This window comes from Amblyomma americanum, chromosome 10 (assembly GCF_052857255.1).
Source record: "Amblyomma americanum isolate KBUSLIRL-KWMA chromosome 10, ASM5285725v1, whole genome shotgun sequence".
In the NCBI taxonomy this organism is placed as follows: Eukaryota; Metazoa; Arthropoda; class Arachnida; order Ixodida; family Ixodidae; genus Amblyomma; species Amblyomma americanum.
The window spans coordinates 51,032,117-51,040,792 of NC_135506.1; positions in this window are offsets into that span (position 1 = coordinate 51,032,117).

Consider the following 8,676-nt stretch of genomic DNA (forward strand, 5'->3'; position numbering starts at 1 on the left):
ACACATAAAGAATCGGTCGCACTCTCCAAATTGGCTACCAGTTTAAATAATGAACTTTCACTGTGATTGCTTTAATATGAAATTTCATTACCTAACAAAGTATTATTGCCAAGATTTGTCAATATTCTTTTTACGACCAGTATCTGTTGAACACGGCCGTTAAAGCCACACTTTACGCTGTAAAAGCAAGTAAATTCATGCCATCTCCTTGGAAATCAGGAATACTTGTATCTCATGAACCACTGCAAGTACTCAGTGGCAGAAATTTAATAAAATTATTGCTTAACTATGATCACTTCAATCACTAGAATACTCCATTTCATATATCATGTGCAATGGTGCCAAGGCTAGCACTCTTGTTTGTGCTGCCTACTTCCACAATCAAAAAGCATTGCGTCCATTTTGGCGAGCGAAAACTAATAAATGCTTTGAATTCAGGCTTCTTTCGTGATGCAGTAGTCATGAGCATGATTAAATGCACTTATTGGAGACGACACGTTTTCATTTTCTCAATCCTAAAACCACTCGACCTTAAAAGAAGCGCGGAGTAACACTCCTCTCTCTATTTTTCCATGTGGACTACTTCCATACCTTTCACAGCATTGCACCTCATGTATGAAACAGAGTATATGTACAAAGGAAAAAAAAGTGAATGTGTTGGCACAATCGTATTGGTGCATAGAAACAGAAACTTGGTGCCATACTGCTAAGACTGATGGCAAAGCTTCCTTTGTATATGTGCAGAATACTTCAAATCTGAAAAACACCTTTTAATTCCCAAGATTTGATTGTTGTAGACAGCATGAAACAACACTTCAATAGCAATGTGCCTACAGGCTTCTTGACAAAATCACGACTACCAGTGGTCACATTATGCCAAGCAAAAAACACTGCAACCATGGAGATATTGTTACACGAGCATGCAATGGACACACCTTTCACATTCTTGAGGCTCCAGTGCTAGGGCATCACTGATACTATTTTCACACAGCTGCCGGTAACCGTTAATTACCTGACGACTTTTAAACCAGACTGGTGTGGTCACCACAAAAGCTTTTCTAAGAAAACGATGGCATGTTTGTGTCAATGCATACAAACTGCACCTCACCAATACTATGTACAAAATTTCAGAAACATTCAAAAATTTTTAGTGTTTAAAAAATGTCTTTTAATGCCAGGAATGCAATGGTTTGAAAAATTTCACTCCAATCCCAAGCACAAATTGCAATAAAAATGGTATATCGCTGAGTTCTACATATAGCGAAGCATAGTCATACCAAATTTCATTCTGATGTTACGAGAGTGACTACAGTAATAAGCACCGAGATTGCATGAAAATGATAAACTAATGAAAATTAATCCCATGTTACTTAATCAGATAGTGGCGATGAAGATTTCGTGGACATAAAAAACACGTTTCCATTTTTTTTTCTTCAAGCTAAAAAACTCGAGAAGGATGCGTTCGAAACAAAAGGCTTCTCTTACCTCCCTACAGCATTGTAGTGGCAGGAAACTGCTATATAAATTTTTGTCGTCGTGAAAGTAGCCATTATCACTAGTTTTTTGGTCACTGGCTATGTTTACGTTACAGTGTTTACTAAATTTGCATCTAAATTTCATGCTGGTATTGTACAACATGAAAGAAAAAGGCTTTCACATTAAAAAAAGATTTAAACAGGTATCTTTTGATAAAAACCGCGATTTTTTTCAGCCACTCGTTTCCTTAATAACAACAGCTAATAGAGAAGGCTACAGAAGCCTTGGAGATCATGGCTGACAGATGTCATGCCCCTTAGTTGAAATTGCTGTACCACCACTCCCATCCTCGAGCCTCGCAACACTGTTGTTACCTTCTCCAAATCTTCTTAGAGTGGCTGGAGTCTCATGGGTGTTCTGCTGTAGCCACCGCGTGCCCACATGATTCTAATAAACAGTGGTGGAACCAATTCACATGCGAATTACTAAGCCATTTTATATGTAGACTTCAATGAAGCAAAAATAGATTAAGTCATACAGTTCAAATTAATGAAGTTTCGAGCTTTCCCTATTTGATGATTCATGGAGCAAACAAAGCTAGGACAAGTCACGAGCGCCATGTGAGGTAACCGTACATAAAATCAGGAAGTTGGCAAACTGTGACATAAAACCTCAATTAAGTGCAAAACAAAACTTCCTTAGCTTTGTTACAATGGTAAGCAAACATGCGAATGCACATGACAACAAATAAAGGCACACTCTGGAACACATTGCACTACAGTGAAAAAGGAGGAATGGCTTGGCCAGAAATGATCCACAGATTTGTAGTGGAGACTTGCATTTCATCAACTATATCACAAGGGCTTACTATCTGAAATAAAGAAAAAAGTTAATGTTTTATCACTTGCCAAATGTTCGATTCATTACCATTTATGCACTTTTCTCTTTTAGATTTTAATCACAATCTCGAAGAGACAAGAATATATAGACCAGTAGAAACAAAAAATGCATCATCAAGGAACAAAGGAATTAATTTTCACATTTTCATAACAATTATGACACCAGTGATAAACTAAGATTATGAAAAAAACTGGATCATTGCAGTGCTTGTTGTACAGTTCAGACATATGTGCTGTATCGATCGGCCACAAAGCACTGAATCTATCTGAAAAGTGGCCTTACACACAAAGATTCTTATGCTCACAACTAGACTTAAGTTGCATACAAGAGAGTGCAAACTCAACACTCCTTTGACCCTTAAGCTCACCATTAATATAAAGCTTGACCTGTAGCTCCCAAGTGGTGAAATATAATAATTTCATTCATAAATTTTTGGTGCACATGCTCGAAATCATGGGAAATTCAATGACTCCACTTTTTTTCCACCACTTAATACATTACCAGATAACAAACTTTTTCATAATGCCATCCATAATTTTGCCAAATTCTGATCCCACAAGATGCTTACAAACCAACTATGAGAGCACAGCAGCTTTACTGCAGTGCACTGCTGCAAGGGTGCAGAGTGTCAAAAAACGATGGTGACTGCGAAGTAGCCCCGGCTACTTTTGCACTTGCTGTTGTTGGGCCGCACATGTTGCAAAGGTTTGCAATAAGGTCAATGTAAATGTCGACATGTTCACAAGCAGTAATAAAAACTTTTTCAGATTGCACCAGCAAGTGCTGAGAAGGCTTGCCAAATATGTCATCGAACACCTTAGTCGTTTCCTCTTGAGTCATTTTTCAAAATCTGCAGTTTTAACCAACACTTTCCCAGATAATACACTTTTCATTTATATATTTAAAAACACATACATGCAGCTGTACTGCATTTACTGAATTTGTTTTGCTTACGTTTATCACCAAGAAAAGAAACTATTAGGAAATGGTAAACTAGGGGTGTGTGAATATTGATATTTTCGAATATGAATCGAATACAAATATGAAGGAAAAATGGCTTCGAATATCGAATCGAATAACTGGTCAGCACAATAAATAAATTCAGAAAAGATAAGCAAGCAAAAATTGTTGCTCATATTTTTTTCAATATTGTGTATGGCCTTTGCAACTGAAATAAACAAATCTAGACTGCCTGAGCACCGTACAAAAAAAGCATGTGTGCAAAAATGTATACTACCTAATTGAACTGCATAACAATATCCAACCTGTAATGTGGTCAGGCAAAATGCAATCCATAGCATGACAGGACTGGAAACAAAAAATAATGTGATGGCTAGTAAACCTCATTAATTCAGAGCTCAAAGAACCAACAGAAATGCCCAGGTTATTTGAAGGTAGATTTACAAAATTCTCCGGGGTCCCAAAAAAAAATACCAAAAATGCGGTAGTTTTATGAGGTGGCTCTATCATGCAAAAAACTGTAATCCAGTGACGAGCATAGAGTTACGGTGTGCTGGAAGACATCGCGAACGCAAGCGAGATGGGAACGCACATTGACGTCGGAATGGCGAGACTGTTTCTAAAAAAAAGAAAAGAAATGGCGAGCGACGTGTCAGCCAGCGTCTGAAAAAAGCGGCATGGTGCTGAGATTGGACTACTGCCGAATGCGCGGGCCGACAGTTGCCATTGCAACGGGCGAGCGGCCAAGCTCAGAAATCAAAACTACGCGGCCAGGTGGTTTTTTTTTTTGACCTAGTGACAGGGGTCTTTCGAACATTGTCACGCCTGCCGTTAGGCTCAATTAAGAGGTGCATGGGTTACAGTGCACTATGCAACACGCGGGATTTTTACAGGATCGCTTCCCCTGTTATGACACCTTGACTCGCCCCTTCGGGAGCCTCACGCGAAATTCCGCGAGAAGGCTTTCCCGCACAGCGTAGTTGACAAAACAAGTGGTCACGCTCAGAGAGTTAAGGTGACAGAACGAATGCCATGGATGTTGGCAATAATTAGATAACATGTTACAGAAGGATAAAAAATAAACGCGCTTTCGCGTTGCAATTGTTAGAAGCGGGTCGTCCCCCATATTGTTCGCAGCACGTGTGGTAATGGGAAAGCCCACTTGCAAAATTGCACGCAAGGTCAAGCCTAGCGGCATCGCAATTCGATCGGTCGACGCGATAAATGACAAAGAAGAAAGAGAACAGGGCCTTTATATTGTTTTCCTGGAATTTTAAACTCTATATTCAGATAATTTGTCTTTATACTGCGCTTTTGTAACAATCAGATTAACGAAAGTCGGCGCTGTATACGATCACTGCCGAGTATTCTGGAATTTTTGAATATTTGGAAATTCACGAATATCATTTCTCGAATACGAATATCAACCGAATATGAAAATTATTCGATTCGTATTCAAAATTTCGAATACTTGCACACCCCTATAAAAAACACAAATACGGCACTGCAAGATGATAAGAAATTTGAAGAGCCAAATTGACCACAATAATGCAGCTGCTTTCCATTTATAATAATCTCCGACAAAGTAGTAGTTTTCAAGCTGCAACAATGCTTCAAACAATGAGAACATGATGTGGGAAGGAATCTTGTGTACACAATGAATATAGCACTACAGAAGACATTATGCAACATTTAAAGGGACCATTGAACACCACTGGCCCTTTACAGCCCTCTTCATCAGTGTGCCTGAATCTTTTTTGTTTTGTGTTCTCAATGCTTACATACAACATTTACAAATTTTGGTATCACTTTATTAAACGAGGACCCATATGATTACGACACACGGTATTGTGAAAATCAGAACACCTATGAAGGAATACACTCCCTCAAGACATTAGACACACACACCGTATGCAGACCACTAAGAACGTTCTATTTTTTTTACACAGATCTCACCTGGTGCATCATTAGTTTCATGCCCAGTCCATCAAAGTGATAAATTAGAATTTGTGCTTCATAAAGTAAAATACTATTTCATCGAATTGATACACCAAGTCTCCGCATCTGCTGCCTCACACTTCCGAATCCTTGTGTTGAGAATGCATAGCCTTCATATTGGAGATTACAGCCGTTCCTTTACACTAGCAAAGTGGTGTCTACAAAGCACATTCAAGGAGAACAAGTAAGGGGGAAGCCTCAGAGAGCTTGCCGTTTCAACAAAGAACAGGTCTTCACCTGGGCAAAGCTTCGTCATCATTGGCGGGGTTTACAAAGGGCCTTCACTCCGAGGAGGAAGGCCCGGTGAGGAGGATGGTGTAAAATGGGAAGGGTGTTGGGAGGCGTGAACCTTCTCCAGGCATGATGGCTTCCAAAGAGGATTAACTCGTTTACCCGCAATGCTTTGGAAAAATATGACAGCTCAGTAGAAAGGAATCCGAGCAGTGGCGAGTGTACATAGATAGCGAAGATATGTTCGAAGAGCTACGCATCCACACATGGGGAGCTGCGACAGATGGCATTGTACGACTGATTGGGCTGAGCTGGATAAACTGGAAAACAAGTGAGCATAAAGTTTAATGGAATACCTGGAAGTGAAGAAGTAGACAAAAATAGGGGCAGAGAGAAATGAAAAATTATCGGTCGAGCGAGAGATTGTGAAAGCAAAGAGCTACTCAGAAATTGTAGCAACTGGTGCGGAGATCAAGAGAAAAGTAGGTAATAATAAATGGCAATAAAAGAAAGAGAGAAGGAGAAGAAGAGGATGGGTATGGAGGCAAGCAGGGTGAAAGAGTGGATAAAGAAGAGACATGCAGCACTGAAACTGGTGCAGTGATATTTTTGCTAATGATTTTTTCCCTGGTCATGTGCAAGATGTTTTGTAATAATTATGTCAGTGCTGAAATGGAATGGAAAGATTCTTGTTAGCTTTGGAAATGTTGATACCTGCTGGTTGTAAGGTTTTATTTTCCAGACAAAGGCCAAAGTTCGCTGCAGTAAAAGACTTTCAACATCACATGGCTTGGTCTCTGGATGCAATAAAAATTACCTCAAACTTTCTGATGCCTGTAGTGAAAAGTTATACTTGCACAATTGGTGATGCTTTTTGCACATTGCAAGGCATCTGCCAGCTGACAGTCCTTTCCCCCTAGGTATATGATAAACGCATCTGATAAATGCAAGAGCTGATGTTATCAACGAAATAGAGAAATCTAGCACACTTTCACACAACCTGCAAAATTATGAATGAAGGTGATGTATTGTAACAGGGCAGGAATTAACTTTTCCATCTGCTCAGCCCCAACACAGCAAAAAAATGTTTGATAACGTTGCTTTCAGTTGCTTCTCAGTTCAACAGCAATAACGCATCCTTATGATATGTTTCTTATTTTTTTTCTAATACGCAATGTGAATGGACAGGACACTGCTTAGTTAATCATTTCATTATTGCCACTGGTGGTAACAAAAGATAGTTTTTGGCTGTTGCTAAAGTTCTGAAGTATGAAAGTATTCCCATCACAGAAGGTAATGCCCTCTTTTCTTTTACCAACTTCAAAATCCATTTGGCCCCAGCTTCCATCTAATACAAAAAGTATAAATCAAAAAAGTAGCACGAACATTTACGCTCCGTCTTAAGGGTATGACACGATAGTGTTAATGGGATACTGTCCATATATGCAGAAATGGTAACCGTCAACTTTACGTTTATAGATCTCTGGGATTCCTCATATCAGACCTGGCACAAAGGTATAGCAGATAAAATATGCGCCACTGCCCTGCGACGGCAGGTGCTGCCACCAGTGAAGCTTGAGTGACCAACATTGCTGTTCCCAAGCAACCTCTCATGGTCAGTCATTCTGCCACCTGCCATGGTGGCCACTTTGTTCACAATTGAGTGGGCAGGTTGTGATAATGCAAACAGAGTCTCTTATCTCTTAGCAGCTTGGGACCACACTTGTGTAGGAGTAAGCTGGGGACCACTTTTCTCTGTTGCATGGGAGCTAGATCAGGCACTCATTGGCACGCATTGCACCTGCATGCTTGAAGCGCCAACAGAGCCTTTCAAGACCTCTGCCCATAACTGTAAAACAAGCTGCAAAGGTTAAACGATCACAGGGACGACAAAAACGTACACACAAGCTAGCTGTGGATCTTGAAATTAACAGAAGAGCAGTTTATGCCTGTAACTTCACATCTACCAGTTCCACTCTACATGCATTTTCCAAGAATTGCACTTCTTTGGCAGCCCAGAAAATAACTTTGGCAGTCCAAGAAAGCACAAAAAGGAAGTAACTAAGCAGCTTTGCAGGCCTATGGTATGGTACGACTGATGGAGACAGCTAAATATGGATCTGGCACAATAGAAAACAACTAATCAATTAAAAATTCATTACCTACTTATTAATTAAATGCAAGAAACTTTAAAGAAGTAGACGCCTTATAATTTGAACTTTTTTGATTCAAAGTACCACTTTGCTGGAAATGAAAGTTTGGTCTAGTCCACAGCAGGTATACTAAAAAGATAACAATTATTTCAAACTCTGCCGAATTTGAACAAATCCTCAGGCTCCTTCAAGTTTATATTATATTACTGATAATCGACTGTAGCATATAACAAACATCACTTTTAAAAATTCCAAGTTTTATTCTTTTAGCGTGAACATTGATAGCAACAAAAGTAAAGCAGATAACAGAAAAATTGTAGTTGATTGTAGTAACAGTTTCATTTAATAAGTAAGCAAATTTCCAATGCCCTGAAGTAAAGATTAAAAAGATTTTAAGTTTACTGTAGTACCCATAGACTACATTGTCAAGTGACCACGAATGCTTCCCGGAGCATATATGTTTGTGGACAACGAACCATGAATGCCTTTGAGGTGCCACAAATTCTTTGGAAAAGAATAACTTATTGAACTAAATATAATGCATTGTGGACATATTAGGCAACTTTATTTCTACCAAAGTACTAACTAAAATATAACATTTCCAGTATGCAGTAAGCAACTTCATTTCTACTTCAGCACGGACTCCTTTGACGCTATGGTCATACACAGCCGCAACTCTATGCCAGCGTTAGTAGTTGTGTCCATCTTTTCTCTAAACCATGAGCATGTGTGAATTGCAGTTAACCAAGGTTTTAAGACAGTCTATGAGCATGACAGAGCACAAGTGAAAATACTGAAATTTTTTTGCAAGCTCAACACTTTGAGAATCCAGCTTAAGTGACAATTCACGAATGATTAGTGTGCACTAAATTTAGCCAGGTGGCAAAGCACTCAGTACTCCTGTCTTCCATGGGACAGTTGCATGCTTTCACATGTAACGTGCATAAATAAGCATTAC